This window comes from Agelaius tricolor, unplaced genomic scaffold (assembly GCF_023055355.1).
Source record: "Agelaius tricolor isolate 1412-34295 unplaced genomic scaffold, bAgeTri1.0.p SCAF_1, whole genome shotgun sequence".
NCBI lineage: Eukaryota > Metazoa > Chordata > Aves > Passeriformes > Icteridae > Agelaius > Agelaius tricolor.
In genome coordinates, this window is record NW_027269261.1 from 71651150 (window position 1) to 71669998 (window position 18849).

General features: G+C 40.6%; 1 protein-coding gene across 2 annotated transcripts in view; it reads right to left on the bottom strand.

The window, feature by feature from the left end:
- Positions 1 to 18849, bottom strand: part of PTCHD4 (patched domain containing 4) — a 104698-nt gene that overhangs the window by 23878 nt on the left and 61971 nt on the right. The window lies entirely within an intron of this gene.

The window sequence follows — 18849 nt, forward strand, 5'->3', positions numbered from 1 at the left end:
CTGCCTACTGAGTGAAATTGGAACTCTCAATGATAGCACACAGTTTGTACACTATGAAAATTGGCATGCTGGTGGTGATGATGGAGAGTAGTGTACTGGCTAAGCCATTGGTCCACATTCTTTGTCTAGAAAATGTATGGGTTTATTTTCTGCGATTAGATCTGTGTCTCTTTCTGCTATCCAGAGCTCCTCCTGGTGGTGAGGAGTTCTCTTAGCTCATGTGAGAGGACATTCAGAAAAGTCAGATGTGGTCAGTATTCCATGACAGGTTCTGACTTTGTATTCCATTCCTAAGTGTTTTAGGGGTATGATATTTTAATAAATTAAAATTTAATACAGACTTACTTTAATTTTACTTGTCACAGTCACAGTCTAGGAAGTCTACAGCTAATATATTTTGTGACAGAATGATAAAGCTGAAGCTGATCTTACTGGAAAAGTTTAACAAATAAGTTATGTATCATGTATACATTTTCATATAATGTGTATGTTGAAAAGAATGTATACACACATACACATTCTTTTTTTTTAACCATTAGAGAATTTCAACTTGAGGGAAAAGAGAAAAGTCAACATTCAAAAAACCCATTCAAAATGGTTTGGCTTTCAAATAACAATTAAATTTGGCTTTCAAATAATAATTAAAACAATTTAAAAATTTTAAACAATTAAAACCAGAAATTTGAATTTTGATTAGAAGTGAAAAGTTCTCTTCACTTTGGATCTAGCCCTGAGAAAATTCTGGCCAATGTAAGGAGACACACTATGAGCAGAAAAAGGAGTAGATTGCAGAGGTTTCTGCCTCTGTTTGTGGGCCTTCACTCACTGTAGTAGAAGAATTGCATGAAACAAAGCAGACACAAAGCAAATTTTCTCAGATCAGACCCAGAAATATGACAACAGGAGATTTGCAAATAGCCAAGTGTGTGCAATGAAAGGTCTGTTGAGTTTGTCTTTAGATTTAAATTGTTTGGATTCATACAGCTGCTTATGTTGCCCAAAGCAGACTCCTGACAGTCATTCTAGGCAGGGAAAATAACAGCATAAACTGTCAGGTTCTGTGAATGTTACCTGCTCTACTGCAGATCAGTATCCCCAGTGAAAGATAAACATGCATTGGTACAGAAGTCTTGCAGCTAGCAAAAAGCCTGTGTGGAAATGCTGCTCTCTTAAGAGCCAGCATCTCAGCTCAGGAGGGACCTTGAATTCCCTGGTAAGTTTAGGGTGAGTTGTTTAAATTCTCAAGGCACAGCTGCCTTGCACACTGTCATTTTTGGGCCATCAAGCAGAAAGGATTGTCTCCTTCAGCGGAATAAATCTGCAGAATCAAGTGACTTGAATGCAATGTTTATATGACTGTAGCAAGTGTTTAAGTCTCCTGCAGGTTGTGGACCAGGTTGGTCACCACTTCAAGGGCCCGTGTCCTGGCATGGCTTAATTTAATGGTACAGAAACCACAGACCCATTTAGGTTGGAAGTGACCTTTAAAGATCATCGAGTGCAACCATTAACCCAGCACTGCCAAGCCCTGCACTAAACCATGGCCCTCAGTGACACCTCTGCACATCTTCTAAATGCCTTCAGCGACCGTGATTCCACTACTTCCCTGGGCAGTCTGTTCCAATGCTTGACAACAGTTTCAGTGAAGAAAATTTTCCCAATATTCAACCTAAACCTCCCCTGGAGCAATTCTAGGCCATTTCCCCTGGTTCTATTGCTTATCACCTGAGAGAAGAGACAAACCCCCCACCTGGCTGTCCCCTCCTGTCAGGGAGCTGTGCAGAGCCAGAAGGTTCCCCCTGAGCCTCCTTTTCTCCAGGCTGAGCCCCTTTCCCAGTTCCTTCAGCTCCTCCTCCTCAGACCTGTGCTCCAGAGCCTTCCCCAGCTCCGTTCCCTTCCCTGGATGAACTCCAGCACTGGAATGGGTGAAGCAATGTTCTACCGGCTCTATCAGCAATTAACAACAATATGGACTTTTCTCTCCTTATTCCAAAATCTCATTTATCTGCCCTCCTGCAAGTTTGTGTTCACAGTTGCATTTTTCCCATGTTTTTATTGTTATCAATTTATAAGTGTTAACATATCACACTCTCAGTGATGAGTACCTGGGTGCATTTAACCTTGGGGTAACTACACAATAAATAATAGAGAGGGGCTTTATTGTCAAACATATGTGTGAAGAGCTATGCAAGAGTATGCACTAATGTGTGTACTCAAACTTGTGATAATGTTTAAAATTAAAACACTCTAATTAAACTCTAGGGGTTTTTTGCAAGTAGAAGAAATATTATCTTAAGGGAAAAAAGTATTGATATTTGTAGCTTTTTTGAGTATCAAAATTGGCAATGATTTTCTTATGATTCTTATTATACAGAAGTTAAATTTCCATTTATTCCTCTTTTACAAGTATCTTCATTTCTATCACACAAACACAGGTATTGGGGAATACAGAACAGTAATTCCCTTGCTGACCCAAAAGGAAATCTTTGCCTGACTGGTTTGCCCATGTCATTAGTCTGATACCAAGTTTTCCAGTCAGCCTCTGTTGCTCTCCCCAGATAAGCAGCTCTATTCCCTTCTCCCAACAAGGATACAAATCCATTTTTCCTGAATGTCTTCTGACAGTTCTCAAGATTCAGACAACATAGTCACTCTATAAAATTCTGTTCCTTCAGCCTCATTCCTAATGCCACAACAACACTGACAGTGGAGTTGAGTTCACTGAGCAGTTCTAGGAAGGTTCAGAGGGTCTTTGGCTCTGGGTCAAAACTGCCGAGTTTTTCTGGTACTAACATGACATGAATGAAGTACAGCAATTTTTTATTTGCTGGACAGGCAATGGCCTATGACTCCTTTAAAGGAAAGGAGACAAGAAATTTTTAGTCCATTATTTGTGAGGGTAGGAGAACAAGAAAGGGAAGCCACAGAGAAGACAAAAATAAATAATGCATTTTTCTGCCTCAATTTAAGAGCAAAATATTAATTATGAGCAGATAAGTTGGACGAGAATAGGGACAGAAACAAAAAGAGTGAAATGAGAGATTAAAGACAACTTGGTTGAGTTAAATTCAATCAACCTGGAGAAATGAATCAATTAAAAGTTAAGCCAAAGCAATCTCTGAACAATTAGAAATTATTTCAGGGGATAAATGTAGATGGGATGGTCCAAGAAGAATGGAAAGAAGAAGCAAAGTATCCATCTTCAAAAAGGAGGACTGGAGCACTGTTTTGAAATGGGGCATGATTTTTTTTTACTGAATCATAGAAAGATTTGTTTTGGAAAGGACCTTTAAAATCACCTAGCTCTAGACCTCTGTTGTGGATGACATTTAAAAAAAGTGGTGCAAAATAGGCTGAATGTCCTGGAGAATAAAACCAGCAAACAATACCCTGTTATTCGTACATGAAAATCAAAGAGAAACTGATTGAGTTGGATTTTTTTCCCCTCATAGACTGGAATGCCAGTAAGGACTCAACAATATTCAACATAAAAAAAAGTATAATATGGACAACAATCAAATCTTTCTCAATTCTACTTGAGAAGGAGAAGAAGTCACTGGTTTCATTTGGAAAAAAAATCCCCCAAAACCATTAAATTAGATATCAGAAAAAACAAAGCTTTCTTGTTTCCTTTAAGCTTCATTAAACTCTGGAACACACAATCTAGGAGGTGATAAAGTCTTCTTCACTGCAAGTCTAAAGGTCAGATTAATAAATGTTAATGTAGGTGCTGGGTACATCCTGTCTGTGCTGGGAGGCAGATTCTGTTCACATTCCTGAGGTCTCTTTCTTTAGTACCATCATACCTATCTCTGCTTAGAATGCTTAGGATTTTTTAAGCATGAAAAACAATCTGTCTTCAGTGTGTCCTTAACCAAATAATGCCCATTCAGCATTTAGCTGTTGCTTCTGCCACAATCAGTCAGCTTCTTTGGACAGGAGTTTGATCTGCATTTATCACTCCTCATGACAGCCACTGGTGCCCCAGTCTGAGGCCATGAGGCTCTGCTGGAAGGAGAGCTGCTGGCTGCTGCCAGCTTTTGTAAACTTTCTAGGAAGGGAGATCAGGATGACTCTGCACTTTTTTTTGAATCAAGGCATAAAGAAGATTATTTGCTGCTATAGGTGACAGCAGTCAATGTGGTGATAACCTTGGCCTGTACATTATATTTCAAACAAACAAAAAAGTCTTAGAAGTCCCATAGCACAGATTACTCAGCATTTCTGCATTGAGAAATCCAAGTATTATACTCAGTTTTCATTAACAGCCACACATGTAACTTGTAATGTATACAAATGATGAGGAGGCAGCTTTCTTTTAAATCATAGTAGTGGGCAGGAAATATATTTTTACATTATAATTTTTTGCTGTGATCCAATGGAAATAAACTTTACATTATTTTACCTAGGGGGAAAACACCTTTTTTTTTCTTTCTTTTCCACTGGGGATAGGCAATTAATGTCCTAGAAAAACTTGTCTAGTTTTATCTAATCAATGCCCCATAATAGCAGGGACCATGATCATTAGATCTTTAGGAGCATATTGAAGTGCAGAAGAATTGAATCTTTAAATGGCTTGGGTTGAAAAGGACATTAAAGACCATTTAATTCCAACTCTATGCCATGGACAGGGACACCTCCTACTAGACCAGGCTGTTGGCTCTTTGGACTCTTATCCAGGTTTATTGATTAGAAAATACACCCCATTTTAGAGAGTTTAGGTTCACATCATCACTTTTTTTATGGAGGAACAACTTTGCATCTCAACACACTGCAGTGTAGGATGCATTTGTTGTTCTGCTAAATCACTAATAGTGTATCATTAATATTGGTATCCCCACTTACATTTAAAAACTGAAGCACAGAGATTAAAAAAATTAATCACAGTCACCAAGGACTCTCTGGTTCTCAGGGAGGGAAGAAGCAATAGAAAAAAAATTATTAAACCACTTCTTTATGAAGAGTCAGTAAATCCTTAGGGATTTTGATGTAGAAGGCAGAGAAAATTTGAAGCTTGGTCATACTTTAGGTAGCAGTAGGAAATGTGTATCTTAATCTAGATCCCATTCCATAAAGGTAAATCTCAGAACAATGCATCCATCTAAGAAGTAGACCCTAACCACAACACTGAGTAAATTCCCAGCTTGATTAAAGAGAAGGAAAAGATAGAGAATATGTTTTCAAACTAATCTAAAATATAGGTAGGAAAAAATGGTTTTAATCTTACATCTCTCTAGGTACTTGTAAAGTGATGGTAATTGAGTTATTCACACACTTGGATTGTTGACAATTTCTTCTTTACTTAGTTTTGCCTTGGCTGTTGTGGTGCTTTAGTGGTAACTGGGAGGGTCTGATGAGGCAGCTGAGGAATTAACCACTCTCATGGTGATTACTGGTTTACCCTTTCTCCAGAATCTCCCACTAGAGGCGAAGTCAGACCTCATCCTGCCAGTAAACCTGAACCTGGAATGGTTCAGACTTTGTGGATAGAGGGTCTAACTGTGGCAGTGATGCACTGATGAGTAGCATTGTCCAAAGGGAGGAGTCTCCTTGAACGATAGGAATTTTCAGTATTTACATCTTCTGAATATCACAGAGCTTACAGCAACTGCAGCAAAAAATGAAGTCCAGTCAAGATCTCCTGCTGAAGCTCCTGCAGAAATTTTGTTTTCACTAAACCTATACTTCTTTATTTCATTTGGTATGTGGCATTTCATGATATTTAAAAACATTAAACAGAGAAATTAAATGCTTTCTAGGTCCATTCTCCTGTGAGGTCACTACATGCACGATTTCTTCTCTAACCAGATTGTGTAGAAATGCTGACAGAGGGGTTTTACACCCTGCTGTGCCTTTCTGTCTTGAAAAGTATTCTGGGTAGAATTCTTCTTTTAAGTAGCAGATGTCTATCATAATAAATTGTCTAATTTTAAAGCTGGTTTTATAGAAAGAATATTTAACCAAGTGCAATAAAACCTCAGCCAGCTGAGCCCTCATCTTTAGTGACAGGGACCTCAGGGAAATCTCCAGTGCTGCACAAGAGATTTCATTATTGCTAGATTTTAGCACTTCTGATAAACACAGAAAATACACTTAAATCCACCACAAATATCAGCAGCAAAGTCAGTTTTATATAATAGATACTTTGATTTTCTTAAAAATATTTCTGCCAGACTATGGCCACTTTGCCATACACCTGAACTTGTCAATTCTTCCAGCTTCCAAAATTTGATGTATCTCCATTACAGTATGAACCTCATTTAAAAAGTAGGAGTGCATCATGGGACACTCCTGTTAAATATACAGACTATTCCTTCATGTGTACTCTGAGTAATTGTATTTATTTCTGCTTGCATGAGCACTTCTGAAAGCCTTTTAAATAATTCTGAGACTTTCCAATGAGACCAAAACATAAAAGCTTTGGTCTCTTGACAGGTATTTTGGGGAAGCCTGGCAGACAGCAGCCCCATGATTGTTTGAGGCTGAGGAGCAGTGAGGAGAGAGGCAAACATTTGATTCTGTCTGCAGTTTGTCGCAGACATCTTTTCATTAAAAATCTTTTCTTAAGATTTTTTTCTTCCTGAGAATCTGAGAGGCTTCAGGAACAAAATGTAAACAATGGTTATCTGCTGCTGTGGAATGCAACAGGTCCGTCTGTGATTGGACTCATCTGCTTGTTTGTAATTAATGGCCAATCACAGCAGAGCTGACTCAGACAGAGAGTCTGAGGCAGCTGCCTTTGTTATCATTCTTTTATATTCTATTCTTAGCTTAGCTAGCCTTCTGAGATGAAACTTTTCCTTCTATTCTTTTTAGTATAGTTTTAATGTAATATATATATCATAAAATAATAAATCAAGCCATCTGAACATGGAGTCAACATTCTCATCACTTCCCTCAACTGAAGACCCCTGTGAACAGCATCACAGATGGTGACCCCCAAGTGGAGAAGATTCCTCACTTGATGAGACCCCCAGAGGAGCACTGCTACACTGGGTAAATCCTGAGTGTGTGGCATTGATGGTCACCTCACAAGTGACCACAGAAGTGGATTCTAGCCAGGAGCTGAAGAACTGAAGATCCTGATTTGGACAGAGTTCACAGCCAAGGCTGACCACACAGAGAACCTTTTGAAAAGCCTCTAGAGAAGATGTCCGGAAAGCTCAGCAGCATCAAGAAGCCGGCCAGAGAGTGGTGGACACTGTCACAAGGTACTGTTATCTTTTCCCTTCCTGACGATGCTGCCCTTCGCAGATTGTGGCTGCACATGTGGAGGAGGCACGGCCCGACAGCTGAGTGTGGGCACAGCCCCACTGCCTGCTTTTAAACTCAGCGTTCTTGGTGGGTTGGGGGGTGTTTGGTCAGTGGATCCCCCTTGGGGGTTGCAATCCCTGCCATCCCTCGTGCGCCTCGGCGGCAAGGAGGAGATGGCTCACAGGGGTTCTGCCTCCATTCCCCGGCCCAGAGAGGGTTGGCGTGGTGCAGTGGGGCAGGAGGCAGGAACATCTTTTGCATTTGCATGGCAGAGGCAGAGGAAACAGCGGAAGGTGACCATTGCTCACTTGCTGTGGGGACGAACCATCCCCAGATCCGAGATGACAATTCTCGGGAAAGCTTCTCTTCCCCAGGCGCTGGTCTGTACTGGGAGTCAGGGGAGGAGGAAGCGTTTGGTCACGCGTGCTGCCATTGCACTGGCAGCAGGGTGCTGGTTCATGGCAACACAGGGCCTGCCTCATGGGCTGGGCTTGGGCTGTTTGGCTCGGATCCCTGGGCCAGGGCCACCACCCGGCTGCCTGGGGTTGGGCTTCGGGGCTTCGCTTTCCCCTTCAGGTCCTGGGCCACCGTTTTGTGGGCCAGGTCTGGGGTTCCTGATCCTTCCAAGAGGGACAGGGCCCCCCAGGGTCTCTCAGGCTGTCTGCTGCTGCTCTTTCCGAAAAAAAAAATAAAGAAAAAAAAATTAAATAAAAAGGGTTGAAAGAGCTGGCAGCAGCTTGAAAGCATTGAAGAGCAAAACTTAGCCTCAGCCCAAGTGGTCCAATATGGGGCTGTGGTCAAGATATTCCAGAAATGTTCTCAAAATTGTTTGATGACTGTCAATGGATTTTTGATAACTATTGATGGATTTTTCTTTAGCAATTTGTTGTTTCAGGATTCTGCAAGCCTGTTTCAGGACCAAAAGGGACTTTCAGAGATGTCAAAGAGGAACATCTTCGGTCCATGGACTTTTCCTGAAACTCAGCTGTTTGGACTTGAAATTTCTTTGCATTGTTTTTGCATTTTCTTATATTGTAAGATTGTTTTAGTGATATGATAGAATTATATGTTCAACAGGTGAAGAATTTCCCTGTTCATTCCACACCAGCACTTGATTGAGGATTTGATTGGCAACAGATAACCTGTCAAGTGTTTGTTCTTTCCTCTGCATGGGTACAGCAGATGAAATTACAAACAGTTTTCTTTTTAATTTAACTAAATAAGAAAAGGTGACATGTCGCAGACATCTTTTCATTAAAAATCTTTCCTTAAGATTTTTTCTTCCTGAGAAGCTGAAGGCTGTTGGCTGTATAATTGCATTTCAGAAACGATCAGCATCAGCCTAACACTGCTCCCATGAAATTCTGCCAACTTCTCAACCACAGCCCAGCTGTAGACACCTGTACAGGAAGGAAAAGGTGTAAGGATGTAGCAGTCACAGCTGTAGTTCCTCCCTTGCCTTCCAACCTCCTAAGAAACACCAAGATATAAATTAGATTAACACCATTCTGTTGGAAACACAGATTACAAGTGGTGGTTCATGTTCTTTTAGTCTCCTTTCTGATACGTTCCCTCTTCAGGTAATTCATTCCACAGACCTTGACAGCCCCCTCATTCTACCCTTTCCAATCCAACTTAAAATAAATGTCCTGGACTACACACAGAAGCTCAAACATAAGTAAGCAACTATGGGAACTGAGCTAAATCACATGGAGATCATTTACTTACACATCACATCCCTCTGGCACATCCTTGATCTTTCATCAGTTTCTGTCTCTCATTTTGGAGGCAAACACTGTTATTCTTGTTTACACAGAGACCACCATAGAGGGACCTTGATCTTGATTTAAATTAAGAATAATTAATGCTAACAAGAATTTGGCATCTCTGATTTTGAATCTTATCCAGTTTTGGATCTTTCTTATTCAAAAGACATTTCCAGAGCTTCTCCATAAGCATCCCTGGGTAGAAGCCCAGGATGAGCCCTGGAGATAAGCCAAAGAGCTGCTAGTCCAGACACAAACATGTTTCTAAGTAAACTATAATGACACTTCTTTGTATTCAAGGTTGCTACAGTTCATTTTAAGGTAGAATTTTACAATTTTTCATGCCTGGACTCTTCTTCTTTTTTGAGGAACAGAAATATTAAATAGCACCCCCCTGCACTGAAATAGAGCTGAACATGGGGAATGTTTCAATGGATGTGATTAATAGTTGGTCTGCACACCTCATTAAGGGAGATTTACGTTTGAGCTAATGTATATGGCTTGCAAATTGTACATAAAGTTGGAATCCTGCTTAGTTTTCTGCTGTGCTTAGCAATGAATTAAAATGCTTTTGCTGTTTCTCATTTAAGCCTTTTAATGAACACTGTAAGCAAGAACTGCACATATGGAAACTGCTATTTATTGATGAGCGTTTAAGTGACATGTAGAAGACAAGGTAATGAATTTAGATCAATCTTAAATGAATTTATTGTACACTTATTTAGGCTAAAAGCATAGGATGAATTTGTGGCACTGATCAGAATATTTTATCACCTGGATTTCATAATCCAGTAACATCCAAAAGAATAAAGTATCAGTGAGACTCAAGAAAGGAAAATGTTTCAATCAAGCATAGATTCTGGAATCCAGAATCCAGAATCCAGAATCCAGAAAATAATCTGTACTTGAATTATTATAGAAACAATGTTTGGCCATTTTCTGCTTTCTGGCAAAGATGGAGGAATAATAGCTTCTTCAAAGAAAGATGGTAAAATAACTGGAGAAGTAAATAGATGCGAAAAAAGATATGTCCAAAAAATAACCTGTGCCTTTGTAAGTTTGAGCAAATGAAGAGAGTGAAGCACTGCTTGAAAGAGTGGGACAAATTCCTGGAGTTTTATCCATGAGGCAAGTGTATAATGTTATTAGTCGTGGGACCCAGTTGTGAAGGGAGGAAACTTTTACCTTTCAGAGACAAGATCCATTTGTCTGCACAATCTGAAGTCTCTGAATTGCAAGATTCCTGACATAACAAACAATGAGCAGAAAAAGTTCATTCTTCAACTCTCTCCAGTGAAATTATTCATTGTAACAACCAACATCCCCTTCCTGAAACAGATGGAAAATCACCTGGGAAAAGCTTTCTGGAGATTTATCTCCCTTTGAAAGGGATATAGTCACTCTGATCATGAATATTTTCCATACATCCTCAAAATCTAATGGGGCACCATCTTTTCACTGAGTGTGGAGCTGGTGCTGAGGTTAACTTGGTTTGAAACTCAGTAAAGAGAGTGAGTGCTGCATCTTGGCTGAAGTAGCTCATTTTCAGTTGCTACCCCAGGGACAAGTTCCAGCTGAGTAAAGCAGGGCTAGCCTCTACCTTGATAGTTACCAGGTCAAATCCTGTCAAATTCCTACACTAATGATTCCTACTTGGAAATTACTCCAGCTGGTGACATTGTGGCACAGAGCACGTCTCTGTTCCTCCCCTGGACACTGAGATTTCCACCTAGACTGCTTATCTTGATGTAACAGCACACCTTTACTGCAATGAAGAGAGCTTCAGACAAAGGGAATGAACCTGTCTGCTGACAGGGTGATATTTTTAACAGTGTTGTTAGTGCAGGATTTGCTGACATTTGTTTACTTCAGAAAAGGGATGGGAAGGCAGAGGGGGAGGTGACATGGGCCTTTTGCTTCTGTTTGCTGGGAGTGAAGGAAATACAGGGACTGACTCGGCAACTTGAAAAATAGGTATTAAATGTCTCTTTCCCTTCCCAAAAAGCCCCATTCCTGCACTGCACAGGAGCATGGGAAAAGGTTGCTCCAGTGCCCTTGCCAAGCCTGGGACAGCATTGGGATCACTGCAGCACCAGGGCTCTGGCTTAGGGTCTCCCACCAGTGGGACTGCTCAGGCTGGGAAGCATCCTCACATCCTCACATCCTCACATCCCCACATCCTCACATCATCACATCCTCACATCTGGCTGCTCCAGATCACAGGCAGCTGCCAAGCAGCTGATGCAGCACCGTGGCTGCTGCCCTGCTCTGTGAAACACAAACTGAGCTGCTCACACAGCAATGCTCTGGGGGAGCAGCAGCCCTCTCCCACATTCCCAGTGTGTCCCTATAAATTCAGCCAGGTTGCCAATACAGGATGTGTAAGTTACATATATACTATTTATCAGACAGCAGTGACAGGCAATGCTGTAGATGCAGGAATTCATTCAGACAAGCTACCAAATGGTTATAAAGGTGCTCAGCATTCCTCTTCACAGCCAAAACCCTTTCCTTGGACCTAAGGATTTCCTCTCATTAGACAAGAGGTTAAAAGCAAAATGAACCAAAGAGAGAAGAAATGACTTATCTGATGACTGGAATAAAATAATTCTCCTTAAATTTCTTTATGCAGTTTTATTGAAAAATGAAAACTGCAGCACACATTGATGCTCTGCCTGCTGCTCCACAGCTTGCAGCTACTCTTGTATCAAATTGGTTCAAACCCCTGTAACACTAATATGGACCATTCAGCAAGTTAAAAGAACTTGCACACATTCATGGAGGAAAATTGCCCAGAAAGGGTCATTAAAGTCAGAGATAACTTATTTGGACACACAAGTCAATGAGCCAAGAAGCAGCAGGAGCCTTGGGGAGTGTTTTGGGAGAGTGACTTGACGCTTGATCTGTTGAAATCCCCATTTTTAAAGCACTTCCCATTGGTTGCTATCAGAAATAGGATGCTGAGCTAGATAAACCCTTTGGCCCGAGTCAGTCTGAATGATTTTATGTTCTTTTGTATTCATGGGGCTGACTGCATTAAAATCCAAATGCATGAGAAGCATGACTTAAAGTTGTACAGCTCATCAGGCCCTTAGATCTGGTGTTTAAGTTGTTTACTTTACTAATTTTAGTATTGTAGCAATACCGTTTAGAAACCTAGCTTTGAATTGATACAAATACCTGCCTCTTTCAATGCCTGGTCTCAAGTCCCATTTACCCTTGCCACCTGTGCACAGCAGTGATTAAAAATTGATTATTTTGCTGTAGGATGATATAGCAGTGCATGCATTGATTCTCTCATGCACTATATATATGAATGAATACCATGACCTCTGTGAGATTGTTGTGGGTATTACACCAATTTTATGTCAGGGAACTTGAGGCAAAAGGAAATCTGGTTTTAATCTATCTAGCTTTAAACTGTCTAGTTTTGAACCATCAGAAGGATCCAACAGCAAGCCCACGGCATTGCTCAGCCTTACTGTTCTCATGTAGCACAGGATTTTTATTGCTATTTATATGCTTAAAACCTGATATCAATCAATCAATCAATCAATCAATCAACCAATCAATACATGTATATATCTTACTTTGGAAATTCATACCTTGGGTATTGGACCAAGACAGAGAAGAAGTAAACCATGCAAACTCATAGACATTTATTAAAATATGTTGCTTTCCCAATTTTTAAGATAGCACATGACTGCTGCTTTTCCTGTGAGCCCTTGACTCCTTCCCATGTTGTTTTTTAGCCTTTCCAAGAGTCAGGGCTGTCACCAGTGAAGGACTCCTACTCTACATGGCTCTGATTCATTCCCCAAATCACTGACTAGAGGACTCCATGACGAGATGGAATTAGACCAAAAAGCTCTTTCTCAGTTTTGTAGGGCATGGCCTCACCTTCAAGCCGCTTCTCATAAACTCTGCTGAAATGGTTGTAAATAAAGCACAAGAGGAGCTTTCATTTCATGGCAAAACTCCCATAGCCATCTGATATGCTCAGTGTTGCCATCAAAAACATGAGTGGGTTGGCTAGTGCAGGACTTAAAAAAAAGCCTCTTCCAGTTAGCAGCATTTAGCAGCTCATTAATGTATCTGAAACCTGACCTTTAGCAGTCCATCCCAGCGGGATGATCATTAAGCTTTTCACTTAATTATTATTCTGGCTAAACTCTGAGAATTTAATGCTAAACTTTAGTCCTGGAACAATATATGAGACACCTTTCAGTTTTGGGGAGAGTTTTTGCTTGGAATACTAGGAGCAGTGAGTCAGCTGGCTGCCCTCCCTTTTCCCATTATTATTTTGAATATCCATATTTTCAGATGAGAAAAAAATTGAACATGAGAATAGTTTGAACATGTGTTCCCCTAGCACATCAAGGAGTCTGAAGAAGTAGTGCTTTCATTGATGAATCTTTTGTTGCACTTACATCCCTATGGAGGTCATTGGAGATTCCTAATCTGCATCCATTCTAATGAATTAATTATTTCTAGGGTTAATTTTCTGTCACAGAGGCCAGCTGGTGCAATCTAAGAATGTAAACTATGGTATGTGACTCCTTTAGCCTTTAGAACAGAGTGGCCATGCACAAACCTTAATTTGCACCTGGGAATTATTTGGGAAAGTGCCATGGACAGAGTAAAAGCATGCCAGGGAGCATGCAAAAAATTTAATATTGTATAGAAAGTCCCAGCCCTGGCTCTGTTCTGTTTTCTAGTAAAGGCTGTGGCCAAAGGGTGATGCTGTTCTGCCACTACAAGTGCAAAAAATCACATTGATGTTGAATTTCTGAGTTCTGGTGAGGTACCATGTTTATATCTATAAACTTGGGGGGGGGGGTGTCTATAAATTTAAATTTTAGATTTAACGTTGTTATTTCATATGAAATGGTAATGATAAGTATATTTTCATTTTAAATGGGAAAATGAAAGTTTCACATAGCCATGGACATTGCAGAAACACAGTGTGGTAATTCAGTTTATCAGATTTTTACAGCACTGGCTTCAGTGGTTGAAAGCACCCTTAGCTGGTGGTAGGGCCAGGGGCTGCTTTACTTTATAGGGTGACTGACACAACAGGGTGTCCCTTCTGCTTTAGGACCAAACCCTCTGCTGCTTTGAGCCCATCACTCCCACTTGCCTTTACTGTGTGCATTCATTAATTTCTCAGACCATTAAAAGTATCATAGCAACAGGAACTGGGGAGATGATCTCTGCCTCTCTTTCCATCTGATACACTGCTCCAGCTGTCCTTCCTCTCTAAAAAGTCTGATTACCCCTTAAAGGAAGCTCAACACTGTGAAAGACAGAGGGGGAATGAGGAAACTGCTGGATCAAACTACTTCAAACCATTACTTTTTAGTGCTTTTGATACATTTTAAAACATTGTATTGTCAGCCATTGCAATGGGAGTAAGGCAGAGAAACCCCAAACCCAGACCACAAATCCCATTTAATAGTTTGGTACATGTAACTGAGAGATGTAAAAAATCTGGAAAGAAGCAGCCTCATAAGTCTGCTACCAAAAGAAGGTTTTGCTTGCAAAGCTCAGAAGAAAGAAAATTATAATCTATGCCAGGAGCAAGGTGCTGGCTGTTCCCAATAAATCACTGATCTTATGGAATGCTTAGTTTTATTAATTTTATGTCAGCAAAGTGTTGTGAGAAGCACTTCACTATGTGCTCTCACTACCCTGAATTTACTCAGAAAGGCAAATAACAATAAATATAAAATGAACTATATTTGTAAATCACTGCAATTTAAGTGTGGGACAGAATGGAAAGTTATGCTTTGTTTTAGAAAGAGATTTTAAGATTGCTTGCCTCCTACAGGAACCTATATATCAGTTTATTTTAGTTGATTGCTTCTGAGAATGTTGCCCATTTATCGCAGCGATGACATAGCAAATTGTTCTTTCCCTTCAGTTTTAAAGAACTAAAAATGATTTTAGATATTGTCATGAGTTATCATTATAAGACTGAGCCAGAAATTTGTACCGTTTCAGTCTATATCTCTCAAGCTGATAAATGGTTCTTATAATGGTGTTTTCATTCATAAGGCTCCAACTGCACAGTACAGGCTTAAAAGATTGCTAAATACAAACCAGAATACTCTGGCAAAATACTAAAATGTTTCAGTAAGGAATATTAAAATTATTTTTCTTAAAACAGTTTTAGCTGTGGTCTGTAAAATATCCCCTGTGTGGAAAGTGGAAGGTGCCCCTGGCCATGGCAGGGGGTTGGAACTAGCTGATCTTTAAGGTCCCTTCCAACCCAAACCATTCTCTGTTTCTATGATTTTGAAATGTATTTTTTCAAGAAAAGCAGTAATGAAAACAGAAAATGTTCCCATAAAATGTTCCCACTGAAAAAATTGCTGCACAATCTGCATGTTTGCAACATCATTTTAGATTTAAAGTTGTTATTTCATGTGAAATGCTAATGATAAGTATCTTTTCATTTTAAATAGGAAGATGAAAGCTTCACATAGCCATGGACATGGAGTTCTGCTGTTCTAGCACCAGATCACTGCAGTCCTGTGCTGTTTTCTCAGGCAGAAATGCTGCTGAGTTCCTCAGCCTTCTCCTGGCCTGGTGTTACCAGTTTGCCAGCATTTTTTGCCAAGGGATTATGCCTTATTTGACCTTTTTCTGGCCAACATGTCTGTGGAAGCCCTTCCTGTTAGTCTTTGTGTCACTAGCCAAGTTCAGCTCCAGGTGTCTCTTGGTCTTCCTCCCCCCAGCCTTACACAACTGAGTGTGTCCTGTAATCTTTCCAGGAAACCTGGCTCTACTCCCACTGTCCCACTGCCCATACATTTTCTTCTTGCCTTTAGTTTGACCCCACTCAGTTGGGGTCTGGTCTCTTGCCTTCCTTTCCTAATTTCTTGCTCCTGGGAATTGCCAGGTCTTGCGCTCTGTGGAAGAAATCCTTAAAGATCCTCTAGCTCTGTTCTGCTCCCTAAGGACAGTTTCCTGTGGGGTTGTATGGACAAGCTTATTGAAGAGATGGAAGTTTATTTGCTTAAACTTCAGGGGCTTATCTTGTCTCTTCCATGTTTGCTTCCACCCCTGTGTCTTCTGAACTGCCTTTAGCCACTGATAGCCATGTTCTGGTCATGGGATTCATCCCACCAAGTTTCAGGAATGGCTTCTAGGTCACAGCTTTCTTACAGCATGGTGGCTTCCATTTTCTCCATTTTGTTATTTTTGCTGAATGTAAGGGCATTCATGTAGAGGCACTTCAGCTGGGCTTCCTGAAGGAACACCTCTTAATACCTTAGAGATATTTCCGTGATATTCTCCATTTTGCTTCTGTTACCTCAGGAGACTCTGGCTTGTTTCTGTATAATTTCAGATTTTCTGTAAGTGGTCTCCAGTGTACCCAGCTTTTCTCAGAGCAACAAGCTGAGGGTCCTGGATAGCACTGAATCCCTCTAATCCTGGTCTACCATCTCACAGTTTTTCATGTGCAGGGTACATATTATCCCTCTTGCCCTTCAAATCTAGGACAACCTTGGATAGCTTGTCAGCCTTGGATAGCTTGTCACAGACAGGTGTCTGTCTCCTTCCATTGACCCAGAGGAATCTCAAGGAGATGGAGCTTCAGATGTTGACAAGTCATTTATGCCAAGCGGGATCAATCCAGGTGCATGTAAATAAAGTCCACAATTATCTCTGAGGAACTGGCTCCTTTGGTGAGGTAGGGATTTGTACTGGATCCAAGAAAATGGTTGGCAAAGCTGAATTTCCACATCATGAAGTGATCAAGCAGATGGTCACATTTTGGCTGTGGTGTGTTGGGGTTGTCTCCATGGAGTGTTCTGAGACAATATGTGCCCGTATAGACAGAAAGATGTTGTGGAATTATTGCTGTTACGAGGTCTGCCTTCTGCATGCCAACAACAGCTACAAGAGATGCCCTTGCACAGTAAAGAGAGCAATATCTGATTAGCAGGGAATAAAACTGTGGCATCAGCAGATCATACAAATGTTATGGTTGCAAACTGCCAAGAAGCCTGCTGTCAATTAATTTTCTCACAAACAATTCTGCAGAAAATTCTCCTTTGCCTTTATCACTAACAGAACAACGATGATGGCAGATTTTATTACTTCTGGAACAGCAAACTGGGAGGTGATGTGTCCAGGCAGACTTGTCAGCAGCCCAGATGTAGGCAGGATGGGTTCATATATCTCCTCTGTTTCTGAGCTCTCAGGTATGAACTAAGTAGAACAAGACCCAAAATGCTCATTCTCCTATATTGACTTTTTTTCTCTCTTTTTTTTTTTTTTCTTTTAGCATAGTTGGTTGACAGACCTTTCTCAATTTCTTTTTGCAGATTTGTTTGTTCAGGTGTAATTTTCTTCTTCTCCAGGGTCCAATCCATAGTTGAAGGGTATGCCCTAGCACTTGGTGACTTCCCCTGGTTCTTGCAGCTTGTTAGGAAACTTAATCCAGCCTTGCTGTGAATGACCTCACTTCTGTCACCCCTATTTGTCTCCAAGAGCAAAATAATTAATGCTGATCAGTTAGCCCAGAGCTTGCCTTAAACAGAAGGCAAACTTCTGATGGAAATCACGAGTTTTCATTCAAAGAAAGCAGCACTTTTAAGTTCTTGGAACACAAGAATGAAGAATCTAAACTAAAAAATGAGGGTATAGAAGATACTTAAGTCAAGGTAGCCTATTCTCTCAGGTTACTTAGCCAGGGTCCTTGCTTACACTTTCACACCACAAACGCTATCTCTTGGAAATGGACTTTGGAGAGACTCTAACCTGCACAGGTACAATTTGACTTGGATATTGACTAGAAAGAACAGATAATCAAAATTATATAACTGCAAACCTTTTTATTGTAGCTATATGCATCAATTTGTATTGCTGATCTTCATGTCTCCTTCCCACCTACCTCTCTTTTGTATTAAAATTAAAGAATTTCTTTAGCCTTGTTGGTAATTATTCAGCATTAAAAAGAGTGTCTTAGTCTTATTTGAGAGTTGATATAGAACAATGAAAAATCTTGGTGGGATTTTCTTTTATCTTTGTTCTTTCAGGACTGAATTTTTGCCTTTATATCTGACTCTAGAATAACAGAATTGTTGGGGTAGGGAAAGACTTTGCAGATTGTCCAACCATTAAATAAGCACTGCAATGTCTACCATTAAACCATGTCTCTAACACTGTATCCACACATTTCTGTACACTTCTGGGGAACATGACCCCATCATTTCCCTTGGCAGCCTGTTCCAATGCCTGACCATCCTTTCAGTGAAGAAATTTTTCTTAATATCCAATCTAAAATTCCTCTGGTGAAACTTGAAGCTGTTTTCTCTTGCCTTATTGCCAACTCCCACCTGGCTCTACCCTCTTGTCTGGGAGTTGTAGAGGGTGAGAAGGTCCCCCCTGAGCCTCCTTTTCCCCAGGCTGAGCCCCTTTCCCAGCTCCCTCAGCTGCTCCTGCTCAGACCTGTGCTCCAGAGCCTTCCCCAGCTCCCTTCCCTTCCCTGGATGCACTCCAGCCCCTCAGTGTCTTTCTTGTCATGAGGAGCCCAAAACTGAACACAGGATTTGAGGTGTGGCCTCACCAGTGCCCAGCACAGGAGACAGTCACTGCCCTGGTCATGCTGGCCATGCCATTGCTAGTACAAGTTACTGTATTGCTCCATAAAGTTTGGTTTGCAGTAAATTTACAGAGTCCAAATATTTTTTTGTAGAAAGACATAACTCTTCCCTTTCATGTTCTTAGGAGTTGGCTTTAAAAGTGCCTTTAAATGTTTAAATCAAGGCAGATGAGACAAAGTAAGAGAGCAGAGAATGCCTCATTTGAGGACTAT